The sequence below is a fragment of the Vigna unguiculata genome, chromosome 3, assembly GCF_037176805.1.
Source record: "Vigna unguiculata cultivar grain cowpea cultivar isolate G323 ecotype 2 chromosome 3, ASM3717680v1, whole genome shotgun sequence".
In the NCBI taxonomy this organism is placed as follows: Eukaryota; Viridiplantae; Streptophyta; class Magnoliopsida; order Fabales; family Fabaceae; genus Vigna; species Vigna unguiculata.
Window position 1 is genome coordinate 30,523,548 of NC_140794.1, and position 18,104 is coordinate 30,541,651.

Here is an 18,104-nt window from a genome sequence, read left to right on the forward strand (position 1 = left end):
TTGTGTCAAATTGCGTGGTGAAGGTAGAGGTGAGTGTGGTTGATGAAGGACCGTCTCGGATTTGGGGTGAAATTCATCTAGAACGAAAATGGGTATGAACCCTAAAACGAAAAAGGGGAAAATGGAGGACGTCGATTGGGGGTTTTTGCGGAACGAAAGGAAATCACGCCACTTGGAGGAGATTCCAAGATAAGTGAGGAAGATCCGCCACTTTGAATCGAAGATTCAAAGATAAGGATCGGTGGTTCTGAGGAGAACCTCGAGACTTGAGAGAAAACTCACTATTTCATAAAACTCAAATCTAATACAAATGTGTCTCACAAGGGCTTATATACTATAGGCCGAAACACAAAAAGGCCTAACATAACTTAAGGTCCGAAAAAGCCCAAACAAAACATTACAAAAAAATATAAAAGAGTTCCTATTCTACGATCTGAAGCTAATCCGAGATCTCTTTAACGGTCTTGGGCATGATCCCATCAACTGCTCTGAAAACCATGTGACGATCCCGAACCACGCCTCCATCATTGCCTCCAGGTTGGAGAAAATTCGACCTCGAATTTTAGCGCTTTATTACCTACAACCAAACACACAAACATAAGTGTGAAAGCACACAAAACCATAATAGTCTAAAGACAGAAATGAAATGCTATATATAAAAAAAAATGAGATTGAAATCATAAAAGAGGCCAATCTCTTATTATCAAGGTGTTTGGAGATTGTCCTCCAGGATCAAAGATAAACCTGTAGAACAAATCAAAGAGTTTAAACACAACTATATTATCCACAGTGAAACAAAAAGGAAAACAACCCATAGTAATCATAATAGAAAAAGAGTATCCTTGAAATCCCTTAGGATTTTCAGGACAGGACAAACACACAAGCAGATGATTAAAGGCAGGTTCATGTGTTGCCCATGTTGTTATTGCCTTTTCTATCATCATTTCCTCACCCCATTGCTTATGCCATTGCTCCTTAATGTATAAATCTTCCCTAGGCATTAAGACAAAAAGAGAGGGGTTAGTAAGTGTTCCCAATGAAAAATCATGATGTGAATGGGAACAACAATTTAACACATTATCATCCCCCTTTAAGGATTTCATCTCAACCATGCATGCCACGGGTGTGAGGAGAGACTCATTCTCGTGTTTCTCTCTTTGTTCTTTCTCTTCTCGCTCTCTTAGCAGTTTTTCTTTTCTTTCTCTAAGCTCTTTCATCTTTTGTTCTCTTAGCTCTTGCTCTTTTCTCTCTTTTAGCTCTCTCTTTTGTCTTGCTTTTTCCCACATTTCCTTTAATGCTCTTTTCGCCTTTTCATGCTCCCTTTTTGCTTGTTGCTCTTGCCTAACTTCGAGCTTTCGCCTAACACTCCTCTTTACCTCTTTCAAGTATACAATGTAATCCTGGAGTTCCTGAAGATTCATGTACTTTGCGTTCAAATTAGGACATTGATAATTTTCGTGTCCATAACCTTCACACTTGGTGCATCTAATAACACTTGTTTTGTCTTTTGGCAATGATCGTCTTTCTTCATGGTGCTCCCTTCTAAGATTCCCAAGTTTGCTATTCAACTTGATAATTCTGGACACAATGAAGTTGATATCTTCTATCAAGGTTGAACGTGTATGGAACATTCTGGAGTGCTCAGAATTCCTAATTCCTGCAGTGAAAGAGAGGAAACAAGAACTAACACAAAACACAGTAAGTGGTTAGCAAAAGTAATGGGGATAAAATTATTAAATGGGCCTCACCACTCCTTACGTGTTTACACTCAATTCCACTCGTGTTTCACTCTCAAAGTGTATTCACTCGCTCTCAAGTTCTTGTTCAGTTCTTCAAAGAACCTCCAATCAACCCATCTAGAATTCAACATCAAAGTGAAAGATGTAACGAATCTAAGCTCAACTCAGGAGGCCAAGGAAAGGAAAACTCCAAGACAAAACCAAGGAAATTTAAAGACAAACTAAAAAAAAACACCAAAATCAAGAAAGGGCTAAACCAAAGGGAGTAAATATGTGACAAAACTAGGATTATGACAATGAGAAAAGCACTTTTAAAGACAAGAGTAATCTAAATAGTGTATTTAGAATTACTACTAGAAATGTGAAACAAAATACTCAAGCTAAAATGTGATAACAACCCAAAAATCAACTCAAAATCACACCCAAACATAAGGAAGGCAGCTGCAAAAGCTAAAACAGTCTCATGCTTGTTGTCTAAACCAGCCAAAAATGATGCCCAAACAGCAGCAAACACCATCTCAAAATCATGTCCAAACAGTTAAAGTTAAGTCCCAAACCTGCAGCAAAACTACCTCAAACGGAAGTCCGAACAACATTATACCATCATCACAACAACAACAACATCTTACTTTTCCATACCTCCACTATGCACTCCTTCGGGTTCTATCTAGGGAGCCTCTACTAGAGATATTTAATGCACCTCAAGGTTTACAAAGGATAAGATGTCCTTTACTGAAAACACATTCAATGGCCACCACATGCTGATGCTCAAAATTTTTAATGAAACAATAGTAACACTTGTACTCTTCAAAGTTAACAAAAATATGCACCGAAAGCACCACAAAGAAAACCCCAACACACCAACTCTACCAATACTTTTCACGTGGCAGGGTACTCCAACACAAACCAAATCACTAAGAGCAACCAGGTTTTTGGCACCTTCAATCACGCCACCAAAGAGAAGAAACTAGCAGCACTTGCCTCTTTTGGATTGGTCCAGCTGCTGCATCAAACCATTTACGTGACAAATCAAAAGAAGACTGCCACCGAGCCAATTCAAAATATTGCAGCTGCTTGTTCTAGTTCGGTGGTTGTTCCAGCTATTTTCAAATTCCACCAATTCAATTCCTACAGCAAGATGTTAATTGCACCGAATAGATTAAAGATAAAGGCTGCCACCGAACAAGCACTAAGCAAATGGACTGCAACGTGCCAAAGGAAACCAGAAATGCTTGCTGCCAATGCTTGAGATTTCTGCACCAAAAACGATTAACTCACGTTTCTTCAAGACGCTGCACCGATGGAAAACTAGGAATTGTGGTTGTCAATTATTATTATTATTTTTTACTGCATCAAATGTGTTGAATTGTGTGGCTGCCACAACAAGATTGCCACTGCAGTATGGAAATGTGGGGCTACCACTGCAAGTTCTAAAAGAACACAACCACGTGAAGTGCTTTGTTTGTCAACCTTGATCACCCTTTCTACATCATAGGCATTAGAGGCACCGAGTGAGACAGTTTGTATCTACCAATGCTGCACTGCAGAATGCTGCACTCCAAGAACACAATTGCTTGGCTGGAATATACTAGAATGGACCAATGAGAGTGGATGCTGCACTACACACAATGAAAGCAGCATCCATTTCCTAATCTGCACCGCTTGGAACACTCTAAAATGTGCAGTAAATGGAGTCTAACCTGCTTCACCAATTGAAGATGTTGCTGGAATCAATTTGCACCAAAATTCCTACCTCCACCGCTTGAAAATCTGTTTGATTTAGTTTCCTGAACTAAGTGGACCACACAAAGAAACACTACTCCAACAAGAGTTTGTAATGTGCTGCAAGAAAGCTTGATGCCACATTTTGCATTGCTGCAATCAACAGTTATAATGCCACCGCTTAGATCAAATGAGGCTCCAAATGTTTGACTATGCCAACTAATTAGAACAAGCCAGAAGCTGCCAAAAAGGAAGGATTATCCGCACCAATTGCACCCTTCAAAAATGGTCTTGTGCTAAGCCACTACTTGAATTGAAGAATTCCCCTTTGAACCAGCTTCTAGATGACAATTCACCGCACCAACACACTCTAAACAACCCTCACAAAAGTATAACAGCAATCATTTCTTTTTGCTCTACAACTCTTCAAATTTTTGTTGCTGCATTAGGAAAAGTCCACTCAAGCTTGGCAATTCTGCACCGAGTCGAGCAAGGAGCCAACCACAATGACCAAAAGAGTCACCACCTTTTAAAGAAAACCGCAGCACCAATTAAACCATAATTATTTGACCAAAAAACTGCCTCGCTTACATGAATCAGTTCTAGCTTCAACACATGCTTGCTGCACCAAAAACACATGATAAATCATCCCAAGTGCACCAACGATGCATGTTGTGAAGATTATTCCACCGCTTCAAGTAACAACACCTCAAGCTTGACGTTTGCTACACTTCACTAGCTCACAAAAGGGGGGAGTGGACCAACCTACAAGTAACTCATAATTGAACCAAGGCAAACTGCAACTCCGCCTCCCTTAGTTCTACTGACTTTTGTTAATGGACCCATCATTGAATCATTTTGACAAACACTTGGGCCGCTTCAGACTAAAGGCACAAGTTAGCATAGTTGGCAGTAACAAAACTTCCTTTTGCTATTCTGATGAAGTTGTAAGCTGCGCAACTTTACGATTACGAATTCCATGGATTAAACAAAGCCACTGGAATCGAAACACCTGCCATTATTGTCGCTTTTGCAAATGCTGGTGATAGAACTTTTCTGGTGTTCAACTCTTCGACTTTGCCAAGGAACGAGGTAGACGCTAAAATTGCCAAGGATTAGCGAAGCACACAGCTGCTGAAATCCCCTTCTTTGACCAGATGAGACGTGCACAAACGAACCATGACAAAACCAAAAAGCGAAGAAATTGAGAACGAAAACCCAAAACGAATTCGAAAGAGAAACAACCGAGCTCTGATTACCAGATGATGAAGGACCGTCTCGGATTTGGGGTGAAATTCATCTAGAACGAAAATGGGTATGAACCCTAAAACGAAAAGGGGGAAAATGGAGGACGTCGATTGGGGGTTTTTACGGAACGGAAGGAAATCACGCCACTTGGAGGAGATTCCAAGATAAGTGAGGAAGATCCGCCACTTTGAATCGGAGATTCAAAGATAAGGATCGGTGGTTCTGAGGAGAACCTCGAGACTTGAGAGAAAACTCACTATTTCATAAAACTCAAATCTAATACAAATGTGTCTCACAAGGGCTTATATACTATAGGCCGAAACACAAAAAGGCCTAACATAACTTAAGGTCCGAAAAAGCCCAAACAAAACATTACAAAAAAATATAAAAGAGTTCCTATTCTACGATCTGAAGCTAATCCGAGATCTCTTTAAAGGTCTTGGGCATGATCCCATCAACTGCTCTGAAAACCATGTGACGATCCCGAACCACGCCTCCATCAGTGGTGAAGGAGTCGATGGTGTAGGGGGGGAGGCTCATGAACCACTCTAGAGCCGACCCCCTGAGGGCTACCGAGAATGATTTGCATAGCACTGCGTCATCAGTGGAGTACAAGCTTACTTGGTTGGTATAAATGGACACAAATTCGTCTGGGTCCGTGGTTCCGTCGTAGGTAACTGTTGGTGCCTTCCATTTATGGGGTAGAGGTGTCTCTGTTATCCCGTCCACGAAGGGATGGCGGCGATTTCTTCTGGGGGCGAGGGAGCTGTAGTTGCTGCCCAGGGTTGGAGCGGTGGGCCTGTATTCGCTCTCGTCCTCAATAGGATGGACGTCGAGTTTTGAATCGGGGGGGGGGGGGGATCATTTCTCGACTGAGGAGGGGTCTCCATCCTCGAATGGGGTGGTTTGGCTCCCCAGCCACTTTGTCTATCTCAATTCTCCGCCTGAGGCGGGAGTTTTCTTCCCTTAGTGCTTGCATCTCTTCCGCATTTCTCTTCTTGTACTCCGCGAACTCTTGCTACATCCTGGCTTGAGCTTCCAGGATGCGTGACACCTCCGAGGCGGGGTCGGGGTTGCCAACCTCCACAATCGTCACCATGGGGGGGACATCTGCTGTTCTGCTTCGCGTGGACACCATCTTGCTTCTGGGGTTTACCTTGGATCTGTGAAATACTCTTCGGCCCCACGGTGGGCGCCAATTGTTCTTAAGGGACCGAGGTCTGTAATCCACAAATCAACCAAGGGTCTTGTACGTCTTCTCGGGGCTGGTCTTCTCCTGTCGAAAAGGGGCTTGAGGGCGGCGCAGGAGACCTGTAAAAGACACTCCGATGCCTAAGTCAGCACTGGTAATGTCAGGGTTTCAGAGAATAATCAATGTGTCATGAATGCATGGAATAGTGTGCTATTTATACCTTTTTACCTATGGGTCCTACCTGGGATGGGCTTTCTGGCCCAATACTCCTTCTTTAGCCATTCTTGGATCTAGTGTAAAAGGGGAGAATTTACCAAGGGGTCCTTCAGGTGTTGGCGGTGTCCGGTGCTCGGCCATGAGATGCGTCGAGGGGGGCTTTCTTTTGGGAAGGTGCCTTTCGCGTGGTAATCGGCCACCGGGCTTTGGTTTGCTGGCCACGTGGTTTAACAGGGGGGTGTGGAGCTAGGTGGGGGCCGTGTTATCCATACGGAGGGGTTCTTGCGTGGTAGGCGGCTCTGCGTGGTAGGCGGCCATTGCGCTCTCTGATGGCTGCCTGGTTCTGTGCGAAGGCGTCTCTGTGTGGTAGGCGGCCATTGTGCTTTCTGATGGCCGTCTACTTGGGTATGGTTGGGACAAAAGCGTTACCAAAAGATGAAATTTTTCAATTTTAAAAACATCAATCCCCTTTGAGTATTGCCCAACGTGTTTCTCTTGAAATGTTGAACAATTTTTATGTATAACATATAAGTCATTTAATTATAAACGGTAAAAAGGGAAAAAACTAAAAAAGTGTTACTAAAAGATGAACATTTTCAAATTGTAATACACCAATTCCCTTTGAGTATTGGCAAAAGTGATTTATTTGTAATGTTGAACAATTTTTATATTTAAAATATGAATTATAAAATTGTTAACGGTGAAAACGGTAAAAAAAAATGAAAAAAGCGTTATCAAAAGATGAAAATTTTCAATGTTAAAAACACCAATCTACTTTGAGTATTGCCCAACGTGTTTCATTTGAAATGTTGAACAATTTTTATATATAACATATGAGTTATTTAAATTGTAAACGGTGAAAAAGGTAAAAAAAAACTAAAAAAGTGTTACCAAAAGATGTATATTTTCAAATTATAATACACCAATTTTCTTTGAGTATTGGCCAAGGTATTTTATTTGTAATGTAGAACAATTTTTATATAAACACTACAAAAAAATATTAATTTTAAGGGGAGTTTATTATCAGAGGTTAGAATAACCTCCGTAACAAATATATTATTTCAGGTTTTCTAAACCCCAGAAAGTAAAGGAGGGTTTTTTTTACAAACCCTAGGTAAATTTTGGTATTTTTTAGTGCCTTACCGTAAATATCATCTCCTCCATCTCTTTTCACAGTTTTTTTTTTTCTTTTCTGAATCTCACCCTTTCTTCATTCACTTCTTTCACAACCCTTTTTATTTTTTCATTTTTTTCGAATTCTTTCTTCTTCATTCACAAAAACGCAGTTTGCTCGTCGTGACCTAGTTTTCTCTCGACAAATCTTCGCTTTCTCTGCAAATCTTCTATTAGTGTGACCTAGGTTCTCTTTACAAATCTTCATCCTTTATCACCATCACCACTCCGAGCGTGTCACGAAGTGTTCCATGCTGTCACGGGAATCCCCTTCTACTAGAAACGGGCACCATCGCGCTGAGTTGGTCAATTGCGATGGCTAACTACCTCAAATCGACGCCATTTCACTTTCTCCGATGAAAACTGCATCAGGAATGCTGGGTTCTTAATCAAATGTGAGCGCCCAAATATTAGGTTCTTAATTGAAATATTTCCTTCTTTTGTTTTCTATAGGAATTATAGCTACAATTCTTTATTCGTTCTGTGGTTGTCATTTGATTTTAATTTTATCTGTTTTCTTTTTCTACAGCCAAGTGCTCGATAAATCACTATTTGAGGCAAACGACTTTGTCCTATGGGTTGGAGATGTATGAGAGAATGTTCGGGGTTGAGGAGAAGTTGAAGAGGTTAAGATGGAGAAGGTTCTTAGAGGATTTTTGTCAAGGAAGAAAATACCATTGTTAAGTTGCATACTTCGTTAGGCAAGAAGTTAGTTTCCAGATCATTCTCCTGCTCATTTCTCAAATTAATTCAATTTGTTCAGTTGGCCCATGTACAATGTTGCATCCTTTAAATTTTTCAAGAATTAAATAAATAAAGACAAAATGAAACATAAATCAAGTATCAGCTTCCATAAAATTTAAATTTCATAAAACTCTTACTTTAAAATGTTATAAATGTTTCATTATTATCCATTGTTATCTTTTGTCGGCAAATGTTTTCAAATTCACCATCCTCATGAAGAAATGATTTATTTCCTTACTTCTAATTTCCAATTTATGTTTCTTTTTTTTTTTCTGGTAATCAAGTCAGCCCTGATTTGTATGGAGACAAGAACACTAGACTCTTGACTTATTGGACAGTGAGTTATCAATTCAAGCACCCAAATCTTTTCCTTTCCTCTTAGTAGTTTTGTATTTTTTATTCACTTGATTCAATTGTTTCACAACCATGACAGAGTGATACATATCAAGCTACTGGTTGTTATAATCTCCTTTGCTCTACCTTTATTCGAATTAACAATGATATAGCTCTGGTTGTTATATCCTATTTTATGTATTATCTCTTGATATTGGACATTTTAGCATGAAAATATGTCCAACACTCAACAAACACTACCATTAGTATATTGCAACCATTATTTTTTGCAGACCACTACAGTCTTGCATGTTTAATTATTTCCTTGCTCATAACTCATACATGTTTAATTATTTCCCTTAGTTGTTGAATTTGGTGCTCACATTGATTCATGACTTGGATCTGATTTCTTGGTCTGGTGTATGAATTATGAAAAGCGTTATTCTCTGTTCTAATTTGTTTTTCATGCTATGAAATGCATTCCAATCATCTCAATCACATTTCAATGCTGAATTCTGGTTTAAAGAACAACCTTTGTTGTAGTTGAAGTGCCTAGAGATATTGCTTGTAGTGCTTCTTCTACAAATCTATGTTCTGTTGCTGATCAGATTTCTTGGTTCAGTGATAGAAAAAATATTTTGTATTTTAACATTTTAAACATCATCGTTCCCATTTTAAACAAGGAATAATGTTGGTGTCAGACCAAGAGACCCTACGAAGCAGATGCATGAATGCTTTTCATATTTAACCTGGATATGTATAAACGTGTAAGTTGTTATATATATATATATATATATATATATATATATATATATATATATATATATATATATATATATATATATATAACAACTTACATACATGTTTAATTATTTCCCTTAGTTGTTGAATTTGGTGCTCATTGATTCATAACTTGGATTTGATTTCTTAGTCTGGTGTATGAATTATGAAAAGCATTATTCTTTGTTCTAATTTGTTTTTATGCTATGAAATGCATTCCAATCATCTCAATCACATTTCAATGCTTAATTCTAGTTTAAAGAACAACCTTTGTTGTAGTTGAAGAGCCTAGAGATATTGCTTGTAATGCTTCTTCTACAAATCTATGTTCTGTTGCTGATCAGATTTCTTGGTTCAGTGATACAAATAATATATTTGTATTTTTGCATTTTAAACATCATCGTTCCCATTTTAAACAAGGAATATATTGGTGTTAAACCAAGAGACCCCACGAAGCAGATGCATGAATGCTTTTCATATTTAACCTTGATATGTATAAACGTGTAAGTTGTAATATATATATATATATATATATATATATATATATATATATATATTTATATTTATTTATTTTGTATCTTGTGAGGCTAAACCTTTTAGATAGATGTTAGTTAGTGTTATGATGAAGAATTTGATATTTTTTGTTTTTAGATTTTGGATCTAATTTATACCTTTGACTATAGAATAAGACAATAGAAGATATATGATAGATAAAGGAATGATAAATCATAAGATTCTGCATAATTGTTTACTTTGTTTATCCCATATACATTATTCTCTATCCAATTTTGTGACATCAGAATTCCCTTGCTGCCAAAACCTTAGAACTTTAATTCCAAATATATTTTGACTTGAATAGAATTATGGTAGCCGGTGACAATTAAGACAAAACCACATCTATGATGTCCACATTTTAAAATAGTACATATGATTTGATTTAATATAACTACTCTTAAAATAGTCTGAGTGTGGGCATCTTTTCTTTCCTTCCCAAACTATTCTCGAGCCTCTATTCTGGCTATCTAGCTTTGCATTGATTTCGCTGCCTATACAATGCACCACTTCAAATCTTTACACTCAAATTAGTACTATGTCAACTGGGCTTTTCTTAACTTGTTCCTTTAGTCTAATTTGCAAAATCAAATGGTGATAAAAAAAACTAAAATGAGCTTCAATCAATGTGTTATGAGCTTTAACTTGTTTGGTACCTTTAACTTGATAGTTGAAGAATCTTATTAGACGTTGATTTTATTTGACTTTATAACAATTAGAGCAATGATATTGTAATATTTAGCTAGTTTGAACGTTTAAACTTTATTATTTACTTTGAACTTATAGACAATGTTCCTTGTTTTTATGAATGTTATATCTATTTATAAACAAATATCTAAATGTTAGAATTTTTTCTTATCATATGTTTTATGAATTAAATCCATTCAAAAAGTATAAAAAACAAAATTAAAGGAATTTGAAAAGTTAAAATATTAATAAATAATGAATTGCATTACATGGGTAAAAAAAAGACTTCCAGTACTATTATACAGTATAAAGGATTTAAAATTGCATATAAGGAGTAGACACTAGGGGTTTTAAAATCGCAAGTAATTACCAAGGTTTTCAAAACCGCCGGTAATTACCAAGGGTTTTAAAACCTCCAGTAAATACTAGGGGTTTAAAATCGTCAGTAAATACCATGAGTTCTGAAATCGTCAGTAAATACCCGAGGTTTTGAAATCGTTGGTAAATACCAGGGGTTTTTAAATCGCCGGTAAGTGCTGCCTTACTAGGGGTTAATTAAAACCGCATGTAATCCTAATGATGCTAGTTTTTCTAGGGAAAAAACAAATCGCTGGTAACTCCTTTAATGGGGTTAAAAGCCCTAAAAATGCCATAAATAACATCTTTTAAAAATTTTTTTGTGGTAATAAAATATGAATTATTAAAATTGTAAACGATGAAAACGGTAAAAAAATGAAAAAAACGTTATCAAAAGATGAAATTTTTCAATTTTAAAAACACCAATCCCCTTTGAGTATTGCCCAATGTGTTTCTTTTGAAATGTTGAACAATTCTTATATATAAGATGAGTCATTTAAATAGTAAACGGTGAAAAGGGTAAAAAAAACTTAAAAAGTGTTACCAAAACATGAAAATTCTCAAATTTAAAAATACCAATTTCCTTTGAGTAACAACAAAAGTGGTTCTGTTGCAGCTTTGAACGAATTTCATAAATAAAATATAAATTATTCAAATTGTAAATGGTGAAAAAGGTAAAATAAATGAAAAAAGTGTTTCCAAAAGATGAAAGTTTTCAAATTTGAAAACATCAATCCCCTATGAGTATTACCCAACGTGTTTCTTTGAAATGTTGAACAATTTTTATATATAAGATAACAATTATTAAAATTGTTAATGGTGAAAATGGTAAAAAAGAATTAAAAAAGAGTTACCAAAAGATGAAAATTTTCAAATTTAAAAAAACCAATCCCCTCCAGGTATTGCCCAACGTGTTTCTTTTTAAATGTTAAACAATTTTTATAATAACATATGAGTCATTTAAATTGTAAACGGTGAAAAGGGTAAAAAAAGATTAAAAAGTGTTACCAAATGATGAAAATTTTCAAATTGTAATTCACAAATTATCATTGAATTTGGCCAAGGTGTTTTATTTGAAATGTTGAACAACTTTTATATATAAAATATGAATTATTAAAATTTTAAACGGTGAAAATGGTAAAAAAAAGAAGAAAAAAACGTTACCAAAAAATGAAAATTTTCAAATTGAAAAACTCCAATCCCCTTTGAGTATATCCCAACGAGTTTCTTTTGAAATGTTGATATTTTATAAGTTTCAACGTTTACAATTTTTCAAGTTTCAACGTTTACAATTTAAATAATTGATATTTTATAAGTAAAAATTGTTCAACATTTCAAATAAAACCATTTGGCCAATACTCAATGTGATTTAATGTATTACAAATTGAAAATTTAAGTTTTTGGTAACACTTTTTTTAATTTTTTTTACCCTTTCCTCGTTTACATTTTAAATGACTCATATGTTACAAAAAAGTGTTCAACATTTCAAAAGAAACTAGTTGGCAATACTCAAAGGGGGTTCATGTTTTTAAATTTGAAATTTTTTAACTTTTGGTAACGCTTTTTTCATTTTTTTTACCGTTTTCAACGTTTACAATTTAAATAATTTATATTTTATAAATATAAATTCTTCAATATTTCAAATAAAACACTTTGGCTAATACTCAATCGTAATTGGTGTATTACAATTTGAAAATTTTCATCTTTTTATAGCACTTTTTTTATTTTTTTTACCATTTTCACTATTTACAATTTAAATGACTCATATGTTATATATAAAAATTGTTCAACATTTCAAAAGAAACATGTTGGGCAATACTTAGCGGGGATTGGTGTTTTTAAATTTGAAAAATTTTATCTTTTGGTAACGCTTTTTTCATTTTTTTTACCGTTTTCACCCTTTACAATTTACATAATTAATATTTTATATATAAAAACTGTTCATGAATTCAAATAAAACACTTTAGCCAATACTTAAAGGGAATTGGTGTATTACAATTTGAAAATTTTCATATTTTGGTAACACTTTTTTACTTTTTTTAACTCTTTTCATCGTTTACAATTTAAATGACTCATATGTTATATATAAAAATTGATCAACATTTCAAAAGAAACACATTAGGCAATACTCAAAGTGGATTGGTGTTTTTAAATTTGAAAATTTGATCTTTTGGTAATGCTTTTTTCATTTTTTTTTGGACCATTTTCATCGTTTACAATTTAAATAATTCATATTTTATAAATAAGAATTGTTCAACTTTTCTAATAAAACACTTTGGCCATTTTCATTGTGTATTACATTTTTTAAATTTTCATCTTTTGGTAACAGTTTTTTATTTTTTTTCCCTTTTCACTATTTGCAATTTAAATGACTCGTCTACTGTGTATAAAAAATTTTCAAAATTTTAAAAGAAACTCGTTGGGATATACTCAAAGGGGATTGATGTTTTTAAATTTGAAAAATTTCATCTTTTGGTAACGCTTTATCCATTTTTTTTTACCGTTTTCAACCTTTAGAATTTAAATAATTCATATTTTATAAATATAAATTGTTCAACATTTCAAATAAAACACTTTGGCCAATACTCGATGGGAATTAGTGTATTACAATTTGAAAATTTTCATCTTTTGGTAACATTTTCTTAATTTTTTTTTACCCTTTTCACTCTTTACAATTTAAATGACTCATGTTTTATATGAAAAATTGTTCAACATTTCAAAAGAAACTTGTTGGGATATACTCAGAAAAGATTGGTGTTTTTAAATTTTTAAATTTTCATCTTTTAGTAACGTTTTTTTCATTTTTTTTACCGTTTTCACCATTTATAAATTAAATAATTCATATTTTATAAATTAAATTTGTTCAACATTTCAAATAAAACACTTTGGCCAATACTCAAAGGTAATTGGTGTATTACAATTTGAAAATTTTAATCTTTTGGTAACACTTTTTAAATTTCTCTTACCCTTTTCACCGTTTACAATTTAAATGACTCATGTTATGGATAAAAATTGTTCAACATTTCAAAAGAAACACATTGGGCAATACTCAGAGGAGATTGGTATTTTTGAATTTCAAAAATTTCATCTTTTGGTAACATTTTTTTCACTTTTTGCCATTTTCACCGTTTACATTTTAAATAATTCATTTTTTATATATAAAAAATTTTCAACATTTCAAATAAAACACTTTGGCCAATACTCAAATGGAATTGGTTTTTTACAATTTGAAAATTTATATCTTTTGATAACACTTTTTTAATTTTTTTCCATTTTCATTGTATACAATTTAAATGACTCATCTATTATATATAAAAAATTGTTCAACATTTCAATAGAAACTTGTTGAGATATAATCAGAGGGGATGGGTGTTTTCAAATTTGAAACATTTCATATTTTCGTAAGGTTGTTTTCACCGTATACAATTTAAATGACTCATCTATTATATATAAAAAATTGTTCAACATTTCAATAGAAACTCTTTGGGATATAATCAAAGGGGATTGGTGTTTTTAAATTTGAAAAATTTCATCTTTTGGTAACATTGTTTTCACCGTATACAATTTAAATTACTCATCTATTATATATAAAAAATTGTTCAACATTTCAATAGAAACTCTTTGGGATATAATCAGAGGAAATTGGTGTTTTTAAATTTGAAAATTTTCATCTTTTGGTAATGTTGTTTTAAATTTTTTTTACGGTTTTCACCGTTTACAATTTAAATAATTCATATTTTATATTTAAGAATTGTTCAATATTTCAAATAAAACACTTTAGCCATTACTTAAAGGGAATTGGTGTATTACAATTTTTAAAATTTTCATCTTTTGGTCTCATATTTTTAATTTTTTTTACCTTTTTCAACATGTGCAATTTAAATGACTCATGGTAGGATTGTTGCTTATATTCCAAAATAGATGATCTAGGATATAGATCATTCAGTTGACGTATAGTTAACCTACAATCAAGTGCAGAAGTAGGTGTAACAATTTGTTGCTCATAATCATATGGATCATGTGGTTGCTGTGGATAATAATTATAGTTCACTTGAAAATCACGCTGTTGATTATTTTCACATGAAAAATTATTTTTCATTTTTGAAAGAGGTTTTCTGAAAAGAAATAAGTTTAAAGCTTGTTGAGTAGACTTCTAGGAAAGAGAGGTGTGTCTCAATGGACAACTTAAGTACCTTGTCTTTCCTTAGCCAAAGTGTTCCCTAACTAGTTTCACAAACTTCCCACCAAAATTCCTCAAACAAAAATTATGCTTGAAAAAATAAAATAAAGTAACTAAAAAAAAACTAAAGAAAATAAAATAAATGTTAGAAAAAAAATTGAGATAAAAAACAATGTTAGTGATAAAAAAAATAAAATAAAATAATAAAAAAAAGAACTAAAATGATAAAAATTCTAACCGTATTCCCCAGCAACGGCCCAAATTTGATAACGATGTCGTTGACGCGATCAAATTAATACTACTAAACTATAGCAACTTCAGAGTTGCTAAGATTAGTCAAGAAAATAGAAAGGGTAAAGTAACCCTAAGTCGTCTCCCAAGGAGCACGGAATTGATTTTTAACAAGTTAGTTCTTATAAAATCTATACAAAATGGTTAGTCAAATAAAATAATAAAAATATGAGAGATAAAGATAAAATGATAAAATAAGATAAAAACAATAGTAAAGAAAAATAGGTCGATTCCACTACTTTTTCAAAATAGGATTCATCATTGGTTTCTTGAAGATTATTGTTATTGATTTCTTGTTTAAGACTTCAAATTAATCAATGTAACTTCTCAATTAATTTGTTGGCGTCCTTACTTTCAACCAAAGTAACTTCTCAATCAAAAGCAAGAACTTTGTAGATTAATCTTATTAAATTTAACCAAAGTAACTTCTCAATTAAATATTACTAATCCTAATCATGTCATTCTTTTACCTCTTATATCTAGTAAAAAGCTAATTAACCAAAGTAACTTCTTGATTAATTCTAATCTAAGCTTTCACCTTTAATCAAAGTAACTTCTCAATTATTAGCAAAAACTCATTCAATCATATGAAAGTTTCTAAAATTAATCAAAGTAACTTCTCAATTAAAATTTAAAAACCCTTGGACTCATACGATTGTTATGTTATGTAGATTTAACACTGTGCTAACTTGCTACAATGTAAAAATCATTACTTTTACTAAATTAAGAACCAAAAGACATAGATGAAAATAAATCTCAACAAGAATCAAAAGAACAAACAAATTAATTGATCTAACCTCAGAATCCAATTTAGAAATTACAATGGAATCAACCCAAGAAGTTTAGAACTCCATGAATGCAAAATAAAAATAGAAGAAGAATAGAGAGAAAAAGGAAATGAAATTAGGCCCCCCTAAGGATTCCTAAACTCCGAAGTCCCGAGCTTGTTCTTTCTGCTTCTCCCTTGGTCTCTTTATATAGGAATTGGACTGGGCTTTTCTGTTGCTAAAATCTCTCAAATATCTTTTAAAATAAAGATAAAGATAAATATTTAAAAATATTTTGAGAGATATAGACTACTTGACAAATATAATTGGTTGATAATATCAATATCTAATATAATTAAATTAATTAATTAATTATGGATATATGATAAATTATCCCCAATTATTATTTGTATTAATTTTCCAAATCAACCCTTTGCAATCTCCTTAAATTATCTTCTAAATAATACAATATCTTTAAGATATATTTGTTTGTTGTGGAACTAAAAAGATTCAAGAAGATCTTGTCATATTTAAAAATATTTGGTAGTTATTATCTTTTAATATTTTATGATATAATTAAATAAGATAATTATTTAAAAATATCAAATAAAATATCTAAAGATATATTTTTCCCAAATTATTTTCTATCACAAAGATAAAGAAAACCGCAAGGTTCAATTTTTTTGTTCCTCTCTTCTTGGTTTAGCCAAACTTACTCTTTTCATCGATTACAATTTAAAGGACTCATATGTTATGTATAAAAATTGTTCAACATTTCAAAACAAACACGTTAGCGAATTCTCAGAGGGGATTGGTGTTTTTACATTTGAAAATTTCCATCTTCTGGTAACGCTTTTTTCAATTTTTTTGCCATATTCACCGTTTACAATTTAAATGACTCATATCTTATGTATAATATTTTTTCAAACATTTTAAATAAAACACTTTGGCCAATACTCAGAGGGAATTGGTGTTTTACAATTTGAAAATTTTCATCATTTGGTAAAACTTTTTATTTTCTTTTTACTCTTTTCACCGTTTTAAATTTAAATGACTCATATGTTATATATAAAAGTTGATCAACATTTCAAAAGAAACATGTTGAGCAATACTCAGAGGGGATTGGTATTTTTAAATTTGAAAATTTTCATCTTTTGGTAATGTTTTTTTCATTTTTTTTACCGTTTTCACTATTTATAATTCAAATAATTAATATTTTATATATAAAAATTGTTAACCAATCTAAAGAAACCACTTTGGCCAATACTCAAAGGGAATTGGTGTATTACAATTTAAAAATTTTCATATTTTGGTAACACGTTTTTTTATTTTTTTCCCTTTTTCATCGTTTACAAGTTAAATGACCTATATGATATATATAAAATTTGTTTATCATTTCAAAAGAAACACGTTGGGCAATACTCAGAGGAGATTAGTATTTTTGACTTTGCAAATTTTCATCGTTTGATAACATTTTTTTTCATTTTTTTACTATTTTCACCACTTAGAATTTAAATAATTCATTTTTATATATAAAATTTTTTCAACATTTCAAATAAAACACTTGGGCCACTACTCACAGGGAATTGGTTTATTACAAGTTGAAAATTTTCATCTTTTGGTAATACTTTTTTAATTTTTATTTTACTCTTTTCACCGTTTACATTTTAAATGACTCATATGTTATATATAAAAATTGTTTAACATTTCAAAAGAAACAAGTGGGGACATACTTAGAGGGGATTAGTATTTTTAAATTTGAAAATTTTCATTTGTTTGTAATGTTTTTTTCATTTTTTTACCATTTTCATCTTTTACAATTTAAATAATTCATATTTTATGTATAAAAATTGTTCACCAATTCAAATAAAACACTTTGACCAATACTCAAAGGGAATTGGTGTATTACAATTTGAAAATTTTCATCTTTTGGTAACACTTTTATAATTTCTTTTACCTTTTTCACCGTTTACAATTTAAATTACTCGTATGTTATATATAAAAATTGTTCAACATTTCAAAAGAAACATGTTGGCACATACTCATAGGGGATTTGTGTTTTTAAATTTGAAAATTTTCATCTTTTGATAATGCTTTTTTCATTTTTTTTACAGTTTTCACTG

The 18,104-nt window shown here is 32.5% G+C and overlaps 1 long non-coding RNA gene across 1 annotated transcript; it reads left to right on the forward strand.

Moving 5' to 3' along the window:
• The first annotated feature begins 7,303 nt into the window (after window positions 1–7,303).
• On the forward strand, window positions 7,304–8,822 carry LOC114177296 (uncharacterized). The gene is made up of 3 exons (XR_003603115.2): window positions 7,304–7,685; window positions 7,820–7,998; window positions 8,319–8,822. It is a non-coding gene; the product is annotated as an uncharacterized LOC114177296 (long non-coding RNA).
• Window positions 8,823–18,104: the final 9,282 nt, after the last annotated feature.